Source organism: Hyperolius riggenbachi, chromosome 6, assembly GCF_040937935.1.
Source record: "Hyperolius riggenbachi isolate aHypRig1 chromosome 6, aHypRig1.pri, whole genome shotgun sequence".
Taxonomy (NCBI): domain Eukaryota; kingdom Metazoa; phylum Chordata; class Amphibia; order Anura; family Hyperoliidae; genus Hyperolius; species Hyperolius riggenbachi.
The window spans coordinates 35213192-35233539 of NC_090651.1; the positions used below are offsets into that span (position 1 = coordinate 35213192).

General features: G+C 44.7%; 1 protein-coding gene across 5 annotated transcripts in view; it reads left to right on the forward strand.

Moving 5' to 3' along the window:
* Positions 1-3574: 3574 nt before the first annotated feature.
* SSX2IP (SSX family member 2 interacting protein) overlaps positions 3575-20348 on the forward strand; it is a 57528-nt gene continuing 40754 nt past the window's right edge. Inside the window, exon 1 of one of the 5 annotated variants that reach the window (XM_068239127.1) lies at positions 3575-3756. The gene's annotated coding sequence lies outside the window, so the exon portion shown is untranslated. Of the gene's footprint in view, positions 3757-11821; positions 11884-20348 lie in introns of those variants that run through there. The other 4 variants (XM_068239130.1, XM_068239131.1, XM_068239132.1 and 1 more) reach the window with 4 other exon arrangements.

Consider the following 20348-nt stretch of genomic DNA (forward strand, 5'->3'; position numbering starts at 1 on the left):
CCGTTCAGCCATTTTTGCGTGATCGAGTAACAAACATCCAAACTTTCCCATTTATTATATTAGTAGGATTACCTGGACACCAAGGATCTCCTTCAAAACTATAACTACACTATTGTTAAATCGTTAATTAGTTTGATTGATGTTATTGTATGACAGTCAGAGTGTGTGCTCCAGTGCTGCTTGCCTAGCAGTGATAAACCGAAAGCTGTTCAGTGATTAACCCCTTCACTATCACTACACTATTGGTAAATCATTAATTAGCTTGATGTCATTTGTGTGACAGTCAGAGCGTGTGCTGCAAGCAGCTGCTATGTGTCTGTGTGTGTGCTGTGCACAGACCAGGCCAGCTGCTGCCTGCTGGCCAGCTATTAGCCTTAGGTATAGGTTAGGGATTAGGGGCTAGGATTACTGTGTTATTGTGTAGTTAGTTAGTACTGTAGTACTGCAGTCAGTGCTAGTATTTGTTAGAGTAGTAGTACTACTGTTAGCTTTCTACAGAACTGCTGTGCTGTGAGCAGTGCCAGTGTGACAGTTAGGGCTCGATTCACAAAGCGGTGCTAACCCAGTTAAGGACTTTAGGCGTGATAACCATTGCACCACGCTGGTGAAAAGCCAGTTTAGGCGTGATAAGTTTAGGCGTGATAAGTTTAGGCATGATAAGTTTAGAAGGGTTTAGATCGCGCTCAAAGTCCCGCACGCAAAGCAGCGCCATTAAAGTGAACCTTAAGCCAGAAAAAAAAAAAGAGTTTTACTCACCTTGGGCTTCTACCAGCCCCCTGCAGCAGTCCTGTGCCCTCGCAGTCACTCACTAATACTCTGGTCCCCCGCTGCCAGCTAGTTTCGTTTTTGCCGACAGGCCCGTCAGGACTGGCCACGCGTAGCTTTTTCCGCATTCCTGACTGTAATTAGCGCTATTGCGGGCCGCAACGCGTTGTCGCATATCTGTGCGTGCGTAATGCGGCAACGCATATTTTTGTACGCGTTGCGGTCCGCAATGGCGCTAAGTACAGTCGGGAATGCGGAAAAAGCTACGCGTGGCCAGTCCTGACGGGCCTGTCGGCAAAAACGAATCTAGATGGCAGCGGGGGACCAGAGGATTAGTGAGTGGCTGCGAGGGCACAGGACTGCTGCAGGGGGCTGGTAGAAGCCCCAGGTGAGTAAAACTCACTTTTCTTTTCTTTTTTTGGCTTAAGTGTCTCTTTAAACTCTATGCGAAGTGCACCAGACTTTGCTAGCGCAAAACTTTTGATCAGCTGTGCACTGCGGTGCTAACCCAGTTGGTGCTTAAACTTATCACGCCTAAACTTATCACACCTAAACTTATCATGCCTAAACTGAGTTTAGGCGTGATAAAGGGCTTTTCTCACCAGCGTGCTAACTGTTAGCACCGCTTTGTGAATCAGGCCCTTTGTGTGCACTAGTGTCTTCCCCTCTGCTGTCTGTCACTCAGCACTTGCCACGTGTCGTGACACATGCGAAGTGCCAATCGCCACGTCCGGCATGCTCCTGGCACACATTACACCTGCTGCATTGCCCTGCTCCTGCTGCCTGTGCAGCTCCCACCGCCAGGCCGGGGGGCCACAGGCCACTGATACCACCGATATTTAACCCAAAACACAATTGCTGCGTAATTTTTTGGAGGTGTCTTGGCTGAAAACTGTCATGTCCCAGTTGTGCGGTTGGACTTTGTGGGCCGCTGTCTGGAACCTAGGCCTAATGTTAATTGACAGCCACTTTTTATTGGGGGGGGGGGGGGATTTTAAGTCCCCACAGAATCAATTAGTGTTCCTCTTAACAAAATAATGATGCTACATGCCTCATATACCCTAAAAAAAACGTTTTTAAAGCAATTTAAAGGCCACTTCCGTTTTTCTATCCGGATATCCGAATCCGCTGGATACAGAGGTCGGATATCCGATTTGGATCGGAAAATTTTGAACTCGGATGTCTGACTCGGATCGGATATCGGGGTATCTGGATCCAAATCGGACCCGGATTTTGAAAAGGGGTATCCGAGCAGCACTGCTACAATGGTCCTAAAAGCCCCCTTACTAAAATGCTATGGAAGCAATGCTATAGGAAACAAAGATTGGTTCGTTGATGGTGTAATGAAGGATTTTCTTCTGATCAGAATTTCTGATCGCTCAAACGATTTTTCACTAGAAATCGGACTGTTAGTGGCCACCATTACTCAAGTCACTGGATGGGAGCATGGAGATTAGATAAATCTGATCATATTACTTACTTGTATACAAAAAGAAAACTTTTCAATTTTTAGGACAACCGATTGTTTTTATCGAATTGCAGTAAAATCTGATCATGGACGCCATTATTGTCAGATGACCAGGCTTGGTTACAGCTGTCCCTGGCTCTATACTGACTGTCCATATCTATACTCAGGGTTGGACTGGGACACTGGGGGCCCACCAAAGAAATTTTAACCTGGGGCCCACACATCCCATGATTGCGGTAAAAAAAGGGCGTGACCATGCACCGGAAGGTGGGCGTGGTCATGATGTATTATGGACAGGGCCAAATGTACATGATCTTAGCAGCATTGTAATTCAGAGACACTGCTGCCCAGCAAAACTTTGCATAGAGTCCCCTCCTTCAATATAAAGTAATGTCCTACTTTGCAGAGGTTGCGACCGCAGAGATTGCAGAGGTTGCGACCGCATCGGGGCCCTTGGGCCAAAGGGGCCCCAAAGGGCCCTCCCTCAACTACAGTATTACCTCTCGATTGGTCCTGTGCTCATAATAATCACTTCTATAGATACTTTGAACAGTGGTAATCATTAACAAGCTATTTCCAATCCCCTTCTATGCACCTCTTACACTGTAGTTGCCATTGGCAGGTTTTGGTGTGCCGTATCAATTGTTATGCATAGAGTGCTTGGGGGGCCCTAATGTAAAATTTGCATCGAGGCCTACAGCTCCTTAGCTATGCCACTGCTCTCAGCATGAGTGATTACAGCACTGAGAAGAGAATTTTTGTGCTGCAGGCAGCAATTGGAGCTCTGTCAGACAAGGAGGGGGGGCCCACCAGAGACCTGGAGGCAGGGCCCACCGAGGGAAAAAACTGTACTACTGTGGACCAGTCCGACCCTGTCTATACTGAAAAATCTATTCTTCGCTCTATAACAACCCACATTTTTCAAAGACTGCAGTTTGCACTAAGCAAATCCTTAGCGATCCCACACGTGATCTCCACCCTCTCCTACCCATAGTCCATGCCCTGACCTCAACCCCGCCCTCTCCCGCCCACACACACCGATTAGACACAAGCACTGTATTCTTCACATATGATGAACTGTTCAGCCCTGGCCACGCCCCACCCGCAGTCAGAATCTCTCTCGTACTCTCAATCCAGCTCTAACCACGCCCTCTCAAAGCCACACTATACAGCTATGGCCACGCCCTGTCCCACACGATCGCTTAGCGGGTCGCCTTCCTCTCCTTGAAATGCTGGAGAACCGGGTTGACGTCAAGCCAACACCAGCCAGAGTGGGTGGGGCGAGCAGCAGGTGCCCTATGTAATATTCCCGGCGTTCCTCGCGCCATGCAACAGGTGCCGACGCCCCGCCCTCTGCGCTCCTTGGTTGCCTGGATACAGCCTCTTCTCCGCCCCTCCGCTCTGGGGTTGCCTAGTAACCGCTCAGGCCTTCGGGCCGCCAGTTTAGCGGCCGGAGACTATAAACCGCCGGAGGCGCAGCAGCCCCCGGGCCGCCAGTCATCCGCACAGCCCGGGGATCGCAGGTACGGGAGTCACGTGGCCGCAGCACTACAAGTCCCGGCATGCGGGAGGGATGTCTGTATAGCCAGAGACATGCTAAGTGGGTGCAGGGCTGAGGCAGCTATAGCAAGGCAGGTGCACAGGAAGCAGTTGCCCATAGCAACCAATCAGGTTTCATCTTACAAAAGCTGGGTATCTGGTTGCTAGGGGCAACTGCTGAGCTCAGACTGGGCTCACACTTGGGGGAATCGTGCATAGCTTTCCTGCAGTCTCATTCATGTGACAGCCTGTGTTACTCAATGGGCTGAGGCTTGCATGTCTGTCTGCGGTGGGCTTTTTTTAGTAGTGGTTTTTTTTTTTAATAAGTTTTTTCTGGTGATTTTCTGCGCGTTCGCTCTATTTTGTGGGTGTTTTTGTAAGTGTTTTTGCAGAGTGCTTCCGTCTTTTGATCTAGAAAAAACACTCCAGAATTAATAAATACAATGTATTTTTATAAAAAAAAAAAATGCTTGCGCAATCGCTTGCCAAAGTGGTTTTGTGAGAGTTTTGTGTTTTTCCTATACCTTCCATTGAGAAAATGGCCCAAGCACCGCTTTTCTAAGCTGATCGCAAATCAGCCACTCAGATATGAACTCTCTCATAGAGCATCATTGCACAAGTGTTTTCAGGGTGATTTAGAAACTCGCCCGTGCTTACATTTTTACAACAACGCATATAATGCGAACAAGGCCTCAGGGCCCCCTTTAGGCTTTGTTCAGATCATTTAGCGCAGGTGGCTGTGCAATGGGAATGCAACGTGTACAATCCCACCCCATCTGTGCTGCAGATCCTATTCAATGGATCTGCGCTATGATTCCCGCAAAATGCATGCAGCAGTGCAATAGCGCATCACACTGCTGAGCAGCGCATATGATGGGAACGGTAGAAGGGCTGTCTATGCCCTTCTACCGTTCTTGCGTGTTGCACACTATGTGCGCTGCCCAAAAAAAAAAGTGCATGGCAGTGTGTATAGTCTGAATGAGGCCTTACATTGCTGAGCGCAATTGTGCAGTGTTGTGATTGCCCAAGCCTCTATTTCCACTCGCTGCATTTGTGCTGTAGCATCAGGAATGGAGCCAGCAGTGCAGAAAATTGCGCAAGCTGGCAATTGCATTGGTTGGAGAGGATGCATGCTAGTGGAAAATGAGCACGGTGGTCTTCAGATTGGAAAAACTGCTGTGATCCTCTTTTTGACTTTTTGAAGCGAATCGCAGCTAGCAGCTAGTGGAAAGGGGCCCTTAAAGCGAATCAGAGCTGAAGCTTGGGTTCAAAATCTGACACCATTAGAACGGGAAGCTTCAGTATCCTAATGAGGCTTCTCTTGGTCCTAACAATCCACTGTTGCTGAGCGTGCCCCCCCCCTCTGGTTTACGCGCGTGAGCCTGCCAGCGCAGAAGCAGAGGCTTAGTTGGCTATCGCGCGCACATAAACCAGGAAGAGGAGCTGTGCAGTGTTATTAGCAACAATGCATAATTGTTGCTAATTTTTGGGGGGGCTCAGCAACTAGGGGAACGAAGGAATAGCCAGAGAAGCCCCAATAGGATCCTGAGGCTTCCCGCTCTTTAGGTAAGTATCTGATTTTGTACCTGAGCTTTGGCTAGGGTACACTTTAAGGGCGTCTTCCCATTGGGCACTGCATCAGTCTCTAAATCTGATGCGACACCTGTGCTGCTACAAAGCTTCAGCCTAATGGCTGTAGCCTGCCTTGCTATAGGGATTTGGAAGTAAAAACTGCTGCATGCCGCCCAGAATTGCACCAGCATGCGATTCAGACGGCATGCTATTTTCTGGAATAGGCAAACGTTTCCCCACGCGACTTTGGTGCAAGGGAACGCTACGTTTTCTGCTCAGGTGGAAACTGGCCATTAATGTGGTTCCCACATGAGGGTAAAAAAACTTTCTGCCTGCCCTGCACTACTTTTCCCTTATGTCTGCCATTCCCATTGCCGTGTGTGTGTGTGTGTGTGTGTGTGTGTGTGTGTGTGTGTGTGTGTGTGTGTGTGTGTGTGTGTGTGTGTGTGTGTGTGTGTGTGTGTGTGTGTGTGTGTGTGTGTGTGTGTGTGTGTGTGTGTGTGTGTGTGTGTGTGTGTGTGTGTGTGTGTGTGTGTGTGTGTGTGTGCGTATGCATGCGTGTGTAATTTACACGTTCAGGCTAGGTTCACAGTGGGATATAGTGTTCCCTATACAGCAGGAACGCAAAATTTTTACCACATGTTATCTGACCGTTGCGATGCATACAATGAAGAATAGTCCATTAAAAGAATACTTAGCTGTAACATACAACTAAGTGGCGTTAGCATATTGCATGCAGTGTGTTGGGATGTTGCACGACGTTAGGGCTCGTGCACACCAGAGCGGTTCATGAGCGTTTTTAAAAACGCTAGATGTTTGTAAACAGCTTAGGTAATGTGTTTCAATGGGATGGTGCACACCAGAGCGGTTAGTTTTTTTTTCCACAAACGCAAACTCGGGGGGCTGCAGCTTTTTTTAGATTTCTGAGGCGTTTCTGCCTCAATTTTAAAGTGTAGGAAAGTGGAAAACCGCTCTGAAAAACGCTAGATCAGGGCAGTTTTCCAGGCATTTTATTAAAGAAACTTTTCAGTAACAGCTTTACTGTAACAATATATGAAATCTGCTACACAAAAACGCTCCCAAAAACACTAGGCATGTTTAGAAAATCTCTCTAAACATGCCTAGAATCGCTCTGAAAATCTGCTTCAAAAAACACTAGCATTTTGCAGATCTGCTAAAGGTTTTTGGTGTGCACTGGGCCTTAAAGAGAATCTGTAACATCAAAATGTCCCCTGGGGGGGTACTCACCTCGGGTGGGTGGGGGGGGCCCTCCGGATCCTAATGAGGCTTCCCACGCCGTCCTCCGTCCCTCGGGGGTCTCGCTGCAGCCCTCCGTACAGCGGCGACGTAAATATTTACCTTCCCGGTTCCTGCGCAGGCACTCTGGTGGCTGTCGGCTCCGAAGTAGGCGGAAATACCCAATCGCCGTCGGGTCTGCTGTACTGCGCAGGCGCAAGTCTCCGGCGTCTGCGCAGTAGAGCGGACCCAACGGAGATCGGGTATTTCCGTGTAGTTCCGAGACGAAAGCAGCCACAAAGCCCCCGCTGGAGCCAGCAAAGGTAAATATTGAATTGACAGTCGGGTCTGTCGCCGGCTGTTCGGAGGGCTGCAGCGAGACCCCCGTGGGACAGAGGACGGCGTGGGAAGCCTCATTAGGATCCGGAGGCTTCCCCCACCCGAGGTGAGTACCCCCCAGGGGATCTTTTTGATGTTAGTGTCTCTTTAAGCTCAACACACCATACAATCTTTGTTGTACAGATTTACCAAATCTATGTAGTATAAGGGCCAACAGATTGAAAATACCTTGAATGATTGATTGGTTAAGCTTTTATACTATATGGAAGTGGTAAATTTGAACAACCAAGATTGTATGGTGTGAGCTGAGCTTTAGACTGCACCGCAGCAGCTGCTAATCAAGCTTCGCATTGCTTTTGCAGTGCAGTTCTCCGAGGAACAACATGGCCACTACGCCCCACTGACATGCCCCCTGTGAATGTAAGCTTTCTCTGCAGTCTGCACCTGTCTCTCGCCTCCAGGTGTGATGGGAGGGGATTTATCAAAACAGGTGCAGAACAAAAAATGGAGCAGCTAGTTAGAATTCCTGTTTTATTTAGCAGCAGAAACCAGCTTGGTTGCTCTAGGAAACTGCTTCACATTTGTTAACTTTTTTTTTTTTTGTCTGCAGTCAGAACAATTATCATAATAAAATATAACCGTTATGATCAGATATTGCATTTCTCTTTAGTACTGTGATGTTCTGGTTTCTGTTTTGCCCTTGTTGTTGTCTATGATGCGGACTCATCATGCTGTTGCCCTTCTTGGGAGTCCTTGGGACAAGCAAATGACAGCTGTGTTTATGCAGCTGATCCTGTCAAATGACTGCTGTATCCTAGGGTAGAAGTCTGCCTGTAGATTGATGGTAAGGTCATCATGCAGAACAGGTGAGGCTCCCTCATTTTGCATTGCCATAAAAAAAAACAAAAAAAAAAAAAACAAAAAAAAACTGCGTACGTGCAGCTTTATTTCTGCATGCCACAAGCTTCACCAGAAGTCATGGTATTTTGCAATGATTTGCTAAAACACTCTCTAAAAGGGCAAACATAGGGTGCATACACACATCAGACCATGGTCTTTGGAAAATGAAAGATCACAGACCAATTTTACCCCCTTCCATGTAGTATGAGAGCCATACTCTACACAGTCTTTTCTATGGAGCTGAACTCCCCATCAGATAGAAATCTTTGCAAGATGCTGCACACACAGATGCTGCACACACAGATGCTGCACACACAGATGCTGCACACACAGATGCTGCACACATTCAACAGATCAGTATCTGCAAAAGATCTGTACCCGGTTAGATTTGGTGACCACCCAGCTGTCATCGGCTCACCTCCTCCTATGCTGTAAGCAGAGTTGCCCTGCATTTTCATCTCGCCCCACCCGGCTACTATTTCATGCCACCCGGCTAGAAAAAAATTCTGGGGAGAACACTGGACTATGAATGCATTTTGCAGGAATGGATCTTTTGCAGGAACAGATGTCCGGCTTCTGTCCATAGAAGAGGTCATAGGTGCTTCTCTAGGACCAATCAGATAAGTCCCCATGATCTCTCCTGCTGGGGGCAGGGCTATGGACAGAAGCCTGACATCGGGACACCCGGGAAGTATAATAAAGTTTATTTGAAAATTGAAATTTCTCCCAAATCGCTGCAAAATTGCTTTTTCAAGGTGATATTGCAGCGCTTCTATACTTAGCATTGGGCTCTATTCACAAGGAGTTACCTCATGAGGTAATTTAGGTAGTGATAAATACCGACCAAAATATCTCCATTTTGAAATTCACATTTTTTTTTCTCCCTAAATTACCTCTTGAGGTAAAAGTGTGGTGGTTACCTCCATTTGAGATTCTCGATTGAATAGTTGGTGTTAATTGAAGGGACTTCGAGGAGTAACAAAACCGTAACTTACCTGGGGCTTTCTCCAGCCCCCCGTAGGTTGGGAGGTCACCCAGGACCTCCTGGCTCCTCTCTGGGTCTCTCCGCAGAAAACACGACCAGTGACACCGGGGCCAATTGTCGGGCTGACGACGAGCATGGACATTCAGGAAGTGTCAGCCCGACACTCGGCCCCGGTTTCGTCGGTCGTATTTTCTGCGGAGGGACCCAGAGGAGCCAGGAGGACACCGGGGCACCTCCCGACCTACGGTGGGGTGGAGAAAGCCTCAGGTAAGTTCCTTCCCTTTTTTTTTTTTTTTTTTTTTTCCGGTTTTGTTTTTGTTACTACTCGGAGTCCCTTCAAGGATTTTTTTTTTTATCACCTACATATGGTAGGTGATAATTTTCACTTCTCTGCTGTTGGCCTTTAGGATGGAGCCGTTTGAGCTTTGTTTGCTTGAGTTTGTCAATTTTACACAGAAGGCAGAGAAGACGAGTGTGTCTAATCTCAAGGCGCACTTTCACACCTCGTACAGTCTTTTAGATGACTTTATAGATGCCGAGGAGGAAATTCCTCTCTGCTCTAAAAGATAAGCAACAGCATAGCTTTATTTCCATACATATTACTGTTTTATCACCTGTTTTTACCGCACTTTTATTAAACCTTTATCACATTCGGTACATTTTTAGTGAATACTAAGAAAAAAAATCGGTAATTATCACTGGAGGTAATTTTTCATCCAAAAAATATTTACTGCACATGTTATTGTGAATAGAGCCCATTGAGCTCAAAATGCTTCATGTCCTGCGATTGCGATTAAACCTTATCGCAATTGCACACTGGTGGGTTCAGCCCCATTTCAATACATTGGCAAAGTGTTGTTTTGTTTTTTTTAGTTTTTTTTTTTTAATCGTCTGATCCAAAAACGCCCTACTGGGTCCCAGCCCTTCACAAGTGAGTATTGGCTTACATAGTTTTTTTTTAAAGGACAACTGAAGTGTGAGGTATATGGAGGCCGCCATATTTATTTCCTTTTAACCACTTGCCGATCAGGGATTTCTTCCCCGCGTGTTTACATTTTGCCGGCGAGCCGCGATCGGCGGCTCTCCGGCTGTTCACGGAGACACCCTCCGTGAACTGACATGGAAAGGCCGCTCGATCGAGCGGCCGTTTCCATGGTAACCCGCAGACGACCAGTTTACGCCGATCGGCGTTAGCTGGTCGTCAAAAGAGGTTAAACAATACCAGTTGCCAGGCAGCTCTGCTGGTCTATTTGGCTGTAATAGTAGTGACTGAATCGCACCTGAAACAAGCATGCAGATAATCTTGTCAGATCTGACAGTGGCCTCAATTCACTAAGCTTAGCTCCTGTCTTTAATAACTCTTCTAGAGTTGTTACCATAGTGATAAGGCATGTAGTATTCAGTAAACATTTTACCTCAGGCAAACCTAAAGTTAACTCTTCTGTCTTTACGTTAACTCTCCAATCCTTAAAATAACTCCAGAGTTAAAGACAGGCTGTTAATTAACTGCGTGTGAAAATAACTACAGAGGAGGTAACTTAAAGGGAATGTCCAAGCAAAATAAAAAAATGAGTTTCACTTACCTGGGGCTTCTACCAGCCCCATGCAGCCATCCTGTGCCCTCCTAGTCACTCACTGCTGCTCCAGTTCCCCACTGGCAGCTTGCCGACCTCGGAGGTTGGCGGGACGCATTGCGTACATTTTTACACATTCCCGCTAGTGTAGGAACATTAACACATAAATTTTTTGCGCATTACTGGTTCAATGCGTAAAAATTTACGCATTGAACCAGTAACGCGTAAAAATGTATGTTTTAATGTTCCTAAACTAGCGGGAATGCGTACAAATGTACGCAATGCATCCCGCCGACCTCAGAGGTCGGCAAGCTGCCAGCGGGGGAATGGAGCAGCAGTGAGTGACTAGGAGGGCACAGGATGGCTGCATGGGGCTGGTAGAAGCCCCAGGTAAGTGAAACTCATTTTTTTTATTTTGCTTGAACCTTACCTTTAAGGAATGAAGAGATAAAATAACTCTCTTAGGCCTAGTGCACACCAGAGCGTTTCGGCTGCGGTTTGTGATCCGCTTGCGGGTGCGGATCCGCTTGGGTAATGTATTTCAATGGGCTGGTGCACACCAGAGCGGGAGGCGTTTTGCAGAAACGCATACTCCCGGGCTGCTGCAGATTTTGGATTGCGGATGCGTTTCTGCCTCAATGTTAAGTATAGGAAAAACGCAAACCGCTCTGAAAAACGGCACTTCAGAGCGGTTTGCCAGGCGTTTTTTGTTACAGTAGCTGTTCAGTAACAGCTTTACTGTAACAATACATGAAATCTACTACACCAAAAACGCTTCCCAAAACCGCAAAATGCTAGCTGAAACGCTACATAAAAATAAGAAAAAGCGTTTCAAAATCTGCTAGCATTTTGCGGATCTGCTAGCGTTTTTTTGGTGTGCACCAGGCCTTACTGTGTGGAGGTAAGTTTTCTCTTGCCTTATTATCTCCAGCATGATCTTAGTGAATTGAGGCCAATGTCAGAAACCGCTAATCTGCTGCATGCTTTTTCAGGGTCTATGGCTAAAAGTATTAGAGGCAGAGGATCAGCAGGATAGCCAGGGAACTGGTATTTCTTAAAATGAAATAAATATGGCAGCCACCATATACCCCTCACTTCAGTTGCCCTTAAAGATCTGTGCTGGAGTTGTTTTAATGCCTTTGCGTATTGTGTTCTGCAGACGTTTTGTCTATAAAGCAAAGCTTAGGTCACACTGAAGTTTTCTTGTTGTATACCCTCCTTCCTCATTAGCATAAAAATAGGAACTCCCTCTAAGCTGTAGGTGTCTCCTGGCTGGATGAGTAACCTGCAGGTTAATAGAAAGTGAAGTCTTGCCATTGTACAAGTCATGCTCCAGCAATGCTGAGGGCTGTAGTTGTTGACCTTTCAGCAGCAGCAGCAGTAGAAGGAGGGGTGAATGGGCTGGGCTCTGGTGTAAGCGCCTTATCTTCCTGAGCAGGGTGTCAGGTGCTGGAGATAGACTGATCTGCTTCCCATGACATTGACAGCTGCCTGGTACTGCTGCTGTAAGTGCTTATGTCTTCCTGTACTGTGTTTGTGTTTGTCACTATAGGACCTTTATACTCCTGTTATTATTGTCTGGGAAACTTTCACGTCTTCTAATGTGACAGTTTCTTCCTGTTGGCTGTATAATCCATTGTTATGTGATTTATGAAGGGTGACGTGCAGTGAAATAAGCCTGTGTTATTTTCCAACGTCTGTTCTTAGATAGAGGGTGTGCGGTCTGTCTGCAGTCACAGGTATAGATCAGTGCTGCTGACAGTGTGGCTGGTCTGATACTGTATTGCGTCCCTCACATGGCCGACAAGCAACTCTTCTCCTGATTTCTGCTTGCACAACCTCCCAATATAACAAGCCAAACGGGCTACCTTTCTAGATATTTACTTCTAAACCATACATGTCAAACTCCGGCCTGCGGGCCAAATCTGGCTCTTGGAGCCATTAAATTTGGCCCTCCAGTGGTTTCCTCACTTTGCATCATGTTTGGCCCTCTCTAGACCACCAAGGAAGCTATATTGAAGGTGAAACCCCTAGTACACCAGGGAAGCCATATGGGGGAGGTAGAGGAAAGCACTAAACACTGGGACACTGGGTAGGGTGGGGGGGCCTCTAGACACCAGGGTACTATATAGGAGAGGCAGGACCACTAGACACAAGGGAACTGTATAGGAATTGGAGGGGGGGGGGGGCATTAGACACCAGGGAGATGTATGTATAAGTGAGGGAGGCAGGCCACTGGACATGGTCCCAGTGTTCAATTTTGCTCCACTCTGTATTTGAGTTTGACACCCCTGTTCTAAACGGTGCATTGGATTTTGTTGAATGCTATGCTCCATCCATTAAATAGCAGTTGAGGTGATAGTATCTATACAACTACACAGGCTTGTGCAGCATGGGGTCCTTAAAGGGAACTTGAAGCGAGAGGTATGTGGAGGCTGCCATAGTTCTCCCCTTTTGAGGCTGGGTACACACATGGCTGTGCATGAAAGGGCGCCAGATTTCTGCCCTGCGGGTTTTTTTTTTTTTGTGTGGGTTTGCGTTTTTTAGTTAAGCGTTTTGCGTGCGCGTTTGTGTTTGCGGTTCACATATACAAAACTCATGTGTTTTGTATGCATTTTCCATGCGTTTTTTTAGATTGCGTTTTATGCAAATCACTAGGAAGACGACAGGAAGCAGAAATGCATCACAAAAAGCATGAAAAACGCATACCATATTGACTTTCGTTATGTGCATTTTTGAATACTATGCAACACCAGCGTTTTTAGAAACCCGTTTGAAAACTCGTACAAAACACATGTGCGTATTTTCCTGCGGCTCACAGACTTCCTTTAGCGGCAAAAACGCGTTTTCTACAACGCTAGCGTTTATGCTATGCGTTCCCAGCCTAAACCGTATCAGTTGGCTGACAGTCCTGATCTCTTTGACTGCAGTAGTGTCTCAATCACACACCTGAAACATGTATGCAGCTAATCCAGTCAGGGCTTGTTCACATTATAAGCAATTTCGCTTATTTTTAAGTGCTGGCTTATGTGAGTGTTCTCACCTAAGTGATGAGCTTTCTACTTAATCGCAAACCTGGCTCCTGCACTATTTCCAGAGCGTTTGCGGTTCAATAAAAAGTATAGCAATATCGCTAAGCACTTAAAAAAGCGATTTGCTGAGTGGTTTAATAAATAAATACATTAGCCTCAATTCACTAAGCTTCTCTCCTGTCTTTACCGTTTCTAGAGTAATCACCATGGTGATAAGGCATGTAGTATTCAGGAAACCTTTTACCTCAGGCAAACCTAAAGTTAACTCTTCTGTCTTTAAAGAGGAACTCCAGTGAAAATAATGTAATAGAAAAGAGCTTCATTTTAATTATTTATAAATTTAGTCAGTGTTTGCCCATTGTAAAATCTTTCCTCTCCCTGATTTACATTCTGACATTTATCACATGGTGACATTTTTACTGTTGGCAGGTGATGTAGCTGCTGCATGCTATTTTGGCAGTTGAAAACAGCTGTAAACAGCTATTTCCCACAATGCAACAAGGTTCACAGACAGGAAACTGCCAGGAGTACCACGGTCCTCAGAGTTTCTTGTGGGAGGGGTTTCACCACAATATCAGTCATACAGCACTCCCTGATGGTCTGTTTGTGAAAAGGAATAGATTTCTCATGTAAAAGGGGGTATCAGTTACTGATTGGGATAAAGTTCAATTCTTGGTCGGAGTTTCTCTTTAAGTAAACGCTTCAATCCTTAAAATAACTCTAGAAGTTAGACAGGCTGTTAATTAACTGCGTGTGAAAAGAACTACAGAGGAGGTAACTTAAGGAATGAACAGATAAGATGACTCTCTCACTGTGTGGTGGCAAGTTTTCTCTTGCCTTATCTCCAGTGTGATCTTGGTGAATTGAGGCCATTGCATTTAATAATTTCCAGGTCAAAGAGTTCACTTCCTGATTGACGTCAGGAAGTGAACAAAACTTTGCTACACAAGTGCTTAGAACAGTGCTTTTCTAAGCGAAAATCTTTCTGAAAAGCGCTTACAAAATCTCTCAGCGATGTGCTGGCGATTTATGTGAACAAGCCTCAGACTTTAGTAAGAAGCATCTGATCTGCATGCTTGTTCAGGGTCTATGGCTGAAAGTTTTAGAGACAAAGGGTCAGCAGGACAGCCAGGCAATGTGCATTGTTCAAAAAGAAATATGGCAGCCTCCATATCCCTCTCATTGCAGGTTCCCTAGCTATTTGCTATACAATTTTTTTTCTTACTTTCTTCTGCCCTATTAGGCCCAGTTTCCACTGTGCTTGCGCTGCGTTTTGAAAAACGCATACTCATTCACTTGAATGGGAGTCTCAGAAGAATTAAGCGTGGAAATTTTGCCGCCATTCAAGCACAAATGCAGCGGCAATGCTGCAGAAAAGCAACGCAAACGCAACCCGTAGAAATTAGGCCAATTTAGACTTTTGAGTAGACCAAATATTTGTGGATGGTGCAACAGGGGAGCCCATTAAGACAGTTGAACTGGGAAGTATAAAGCCCCCCTTCCCCCAAGCTGAACAGCTATGCCCCCTCAGCATAATGGGAGACCAGGTATACTTTGTACTTGCTTTAAAACTCTTAGTAACCAAAAACTCCAATAAGATCACCTGACAGGACTAAAGATGTGTGTGATAAATGTGTGTGACTGTGATAAATTTCAGTGTAAATCAGGGAGAGGAAAGATTTACAATGGGCAAAGACTAACGAAATAATTTTTATAAATGAACATTGTAAAAAGAAAAAATGTACTCTATCTATCTATCTATATCTATATCTATCTCAGCGTATAGGACGACCTCCAAGATTTTCTAGTTAATATATAGATTACTACACTACAGTCCTCAGCAGCGAGATTTGACAGTTGGTAACAGGATAGGGCGGATCACCCGGCATCAATGACACCCGGCGTATAAGACAACCCCTGACTTTTCAGATGATTTTCAAAGGTTAAAAAGTAGTCTCATATGCCAGAATATACAGTATTAATGACCTTATTTTCACTACATGTTCCTCCTTTAAGTGCCCTTAGCTAGACAAATACTAATACATATTTGATCGACCTTCAATTGGCTCTTTCAATAAATATATCAAGTCATTAAAAATAATGCATAGTTGATTCTGTAATGATGTTCAGGAGAGAAGCACAATGGCCTCAATTCACAAAGGGCAGTTCAGTAAAATAATTTTGGTCCGTAAAATACAGCACTTGATATTTTACAGTATTTTTTCCGAAATCACAAAGTTTAACTGCATGCGATAGAAGTTCGGTAATATCCTGAAAAAAAATATGCTTCAATTCAGTCTTACCAGCTGTGGAGCAGGCCAGGTGGCAAGCTAACAGTCTTCTCTTACAAGTCTGTGCGTGTCCCTTTACATGTTTTTCTATGTTCAAGAACAAGTGACACCCATGCTTACCTAGATAATAAAAACGCATATATACAGTGGTTTGCAAAAGTATTCGGCCCCCTTGAAGTTTTCCACATTTTGTCATATTATTGCTACAAACATGAATCAATTTTATTGGAATTCCACGTGAAAGACCAACACAAAGTGGTGTACACATGAGAAGGCCAACTTTGTAGTCCAACTTTGTACAGTGCACGACTAATAGTTGTCCTATAGACAGTCTCCCACCTGAGCTGTAGATCTCTGCAGCTCGTCCAGAGTCACCATAGGCCTCTTGACTGCATTTCTGATTAGCGCTCTCCTTGTTCGGCCTGTGAGTTTAGGTGGATGGCCTTGTCTTGGTAGGTTTACAGTTGTGCCATACGCCTTCCATTTCTGAATGATCGCTTGAACAGTGCTCCGTGGGATGTTCAAGGCTTTGGAAATCTTTTTGTAGCCTAAGCCTGCTTTAAATTTCTCAATAACTTTATCCCTGACCTGTCTTGTGTGTTCTTTGGACTTCATGGTGTTGTTGCTCCCAATTTTCTCTTAGAGACAACCTAAGAGGTCATCACAGAGCAGCTGTATTTGTACTGACATTATAATACACACAGGTGCACTCTATTTAGTCATTAGCACTCATTAGGCAATGTCTATGGGCAACTGACTGCACTCAGACCAAAGGAGGCTGAATTGCGCACACCCCACTTTGCAGTTATTTGTACAAAATGTTTGGAATCCTGTATGATTTTCGTTCCACTTCTCATGTGTACACCACTTTGTGTTGGTCTTTCATGTGGAATTCCAATAAAATTGATTCATGTTTGTGGCAGTAATATGACAAAATGTGGAAAACTTCAAAGGGGCCAGATACTTTTGCAAACCACTGTAAGTAGATACTAGTTGTGCTTACATAAGATTGTATGCACTGTCCACATTATGATTCATGTGAATTTTATGAAGGAAAAGCAGAGAATCCTATTCTAGGCAGTTTCCATCTTTGTTACCTTTGACCTCCTGACATAATGTCCTCCCTCACTTTGTTTTTCTCTTGCTAATTGTGTATTTGTTACCCGCCCTGCTCCCAGAGTCTTTAGACACTCCCACTGAGGTCTATACTAGGAAGTGCACTATCTTATGCCATTAGGAGGGAGAACTAAAGGGAAGAGGAGGGATATATTATAGATAAAGACCCCCAGCATGCAACTGTTTGGCAATGGCACTTATAGGTTTCCTAAGGTATGTGATCACTCCAAACCATAATAGCAGAAACTGTTTTGAATGCAGGATTAGCTTCTTTATCACTTAATACACTCAGACCAGTTGCTGTTGAAATTTTTATGGTGACAATCCCGCTTTAAAGGAAACCTGTGAGGACTTTAAGGGCCAGTGCACACCAAAAACCACTAGCAGATCCGCAAACGGTAGCGGTTTTTAGAGAGGTTCTTCAAAGCGATTCTAGGCATGTGTAGAGAGATTTTCTAAACATGCTTAGCGTTTTTTTTGGAGCGTTTTTGTGTAGCAGATTTTATATTCTGTTACAGTAAAGCGGTTACTGAACAGCTTCTGTAACAAAAATGCTTGGAAAACTGCTCTGATCTGGCGTTTTTCAGAGCCGTTTTCCTCTATCCTATACTTTTACATTGAGGCAGAAACTCCTCAGAAATCTCAAAAATGCTGCAGCCCCCGACTTTGCGTTTGGGGGATAAACGAGCCGCTCTGGTGTGCACCAGCCCATTGTAATACATTAGCCAAGTGGTTTCCCCCTCTAAGGCATTTAAAAAAAAAAACAAAAACAAAAAAAACTCGGAACTACTCTTGGTGTGCACCAGCCCTAAAAGGGTTCACATACGACACTGTGAAAGGCTGTGTTTTATGTCAAATTTTGTTAATGTTGTGTGCGTTTTTTGTTTTTTTTGCGTTTTTCATGCGTTTTTCAATTGCATTTTATGCAAATCACTAGGAAGACAACAGGAAGGGAAAATGCATCACTTAACAATTTTTTTTAAAGCAAAAACGCATGGAAAACACATACCATTGGGTTCTCATTGACTGTGCGTTTTGGCAGCCGACCTGCATAATCTGCAACAGAACCAGCGTTTTTGAAAACTCATACTGTAAAACGAATAGATATTTTTATATGCATTTTTTCCTGCGGCCCACAGACTTCCATTAGTAGCAGCGTTTGTGCTATGTGTGCACCCAGCTTAACTTACCCTCTCCCCTGCCACTCCCCCCCAAACAGGCTGGAAAATGTCTGGTAAAATCTGGTACGGTTTCCATGTGGAGAAGGCAGAGGACATCCAGAGAGGTGGAAGTGAAAGTGTAGCTGCCAGCAATGTTTGGCTTCTCTCCCTCAACTGTGTCAGTAATTGCAGGTTACCAATTCATGTGTCCAAATGCATCCCTGCAGGTCAGGGAACCAGACTGGGCCAATTTTGCTATAGGTAGAATTGTTTAAGAGGAGCTGTAGTAAAAATAATGAATAAAATTGCTTATAAATTATATATAAAAAAAAAGTTTAGTCAGTGTTTGCCCATTGTAAAATCTTTCCTCACATTGATTTATATTCTGAAATGTATCACTGGTGGTGACCTCTTTAGTTCTGCCAGGTGATCTGTACAGAATGTTTGTTACTGAGTGTTCTATGCACGGCTGGAGATACTGGTTGCTTGGCAGTTGGAAAAGGCCATTATTTTTCCACAATGCAACGAGGTTCACAGACGGGAAACTGTCAGGACCATGGTCATGACATCACACAATATCAGCCATAAAGATCTATTTGAGAAAAGGTAAAGATTTTTCATGGGAAAGGGGGTACCGGCTACTGATTGGAATGAAGTTCAATCCCTGGCGTGTCTATTACCACGGCAATGCTTGACTACAAGTTTGGAGGCAGGGAAAACTGAGCTATAGGCAGAAGAGCACTTCCTGTCGAGCACGTCGATTAGAGCGCAGGAGATTTGGGCGCAGCTGGTGCCACCATAGACCATAATAGGAATTACGGCTATACAGCACACGGTGAGTAATTTGAGCACTGTTAGACAGCGCTCAAGTTATTTTTAAAGGGGCACTATGTCGAAAAATTTTAATTTTAAAATATGTGCAAACACATACAAATAAGAAGTAAGTTTTTTCCAGAGTAAAATGAGCCATAAATTACTTCTCTCCTATGTTGCTGTCACTTGCAGTAGGTAGTAGAAATCTGACATTACCGACAGGTTTTGGGCTAGTCGCTTCATAGGGGATTCTCAGCAAGGCTTTTATTCTTTATAAAGATATTCCCTAAAAAGGATTTAAACAATGATGCTGGCCAGCTTCTCTGCTCGCTACAGCTTTTTGGCAGTTGGACAGAGCAACTGCCATTCACTAAGTGCTTTTGAAAATAAATAAATCCCTGAGAATCCCCTAAGCACAGATGGACTAGTCCAAAACCTGACACTTCTGTCAGGTTTCTACTACCTACTGTAAGTGACAGCAACATAGGAGAAAAGTAATTTATGGGTCATATTACTCTGGAAAAAACGTACTTCTTATTTGTATATGTTTGCACATTTTTACAATTTTTCGCCATAGTGCCCCTTTAACCCCAAGTCTCCTGGTGGCGATTTTCACTTGTACACCTTTCTGTCGTTGGGCACCTGCTTCTGGTATAAAAGCACTGAGGACACAGGAAATTGTATAAAATGTATCCATTTGTAAAAAAAAGTGTTTTGAGGGAAACTTTTTGTAGTATCTTTTTTTTGTACCTAGCAAAAGGTACAAGAGTTTCCTCCCCGAGTAGTAGGTTAGGAGCCCCCCTTCCCCAGTCCATCATTAGATCTTTTTTGTTTTTGTTTGTTTTTTTTTTTGTTTGTTTTAGCATAAATCAATCAAATGGGTTGATCGTGCTGTATGGGAAATATTGATTGATTGGGAGCAGCAGTAGATTAATGGTACAGAGAAAGTATGCTTCACTCATACAGAGGTTGATGTATTTAATTTTAAACAATATCAGTTGCCTGGCTGCTGATCCTCTGCCTCTAATACTTTTTGCCACAGACCCTGAACAAGCATGCAGATCAGATGATTCTGACAAGATTAGCCGCATGCTTGTTTCATGTGTGTGATTCAGACACTACAGATGCCAAAATGATCAGCAGGACTGCCAGGCAACTGGTATTGTTTAAAAGGAAGTGAATATGGCAGCCACCATATCCCTCTCACTTCAGGTTCTATTTAAATCTGAGTAATGATGAGCAACGGATGAATTCCGAATAGGTTTCATTCGGCATTCATCCAGGTAATTGGCACACCTGAGGGGGGGAGGGTTAAACTTGCCCAGGAGCCTTCTGCTTCAATCCGTCCCACGCTGCGTTCCAATTCAGTCACGTGACTACCGCACTTCCTCCTTTCGGGTTGAAGGAGGAAGTGTGGTAGTCGCGTGACCGTGAATTGGAACGCAGCGTGGGACGGATTAGCAGAAGGCTCCTGGGCAAGTTTAAACCCCCCCCCCCCTTCCTCAGGTGTGCCAATTACCTGGATGAATGCCAAATAAAACCTATTCAGAATTCATCC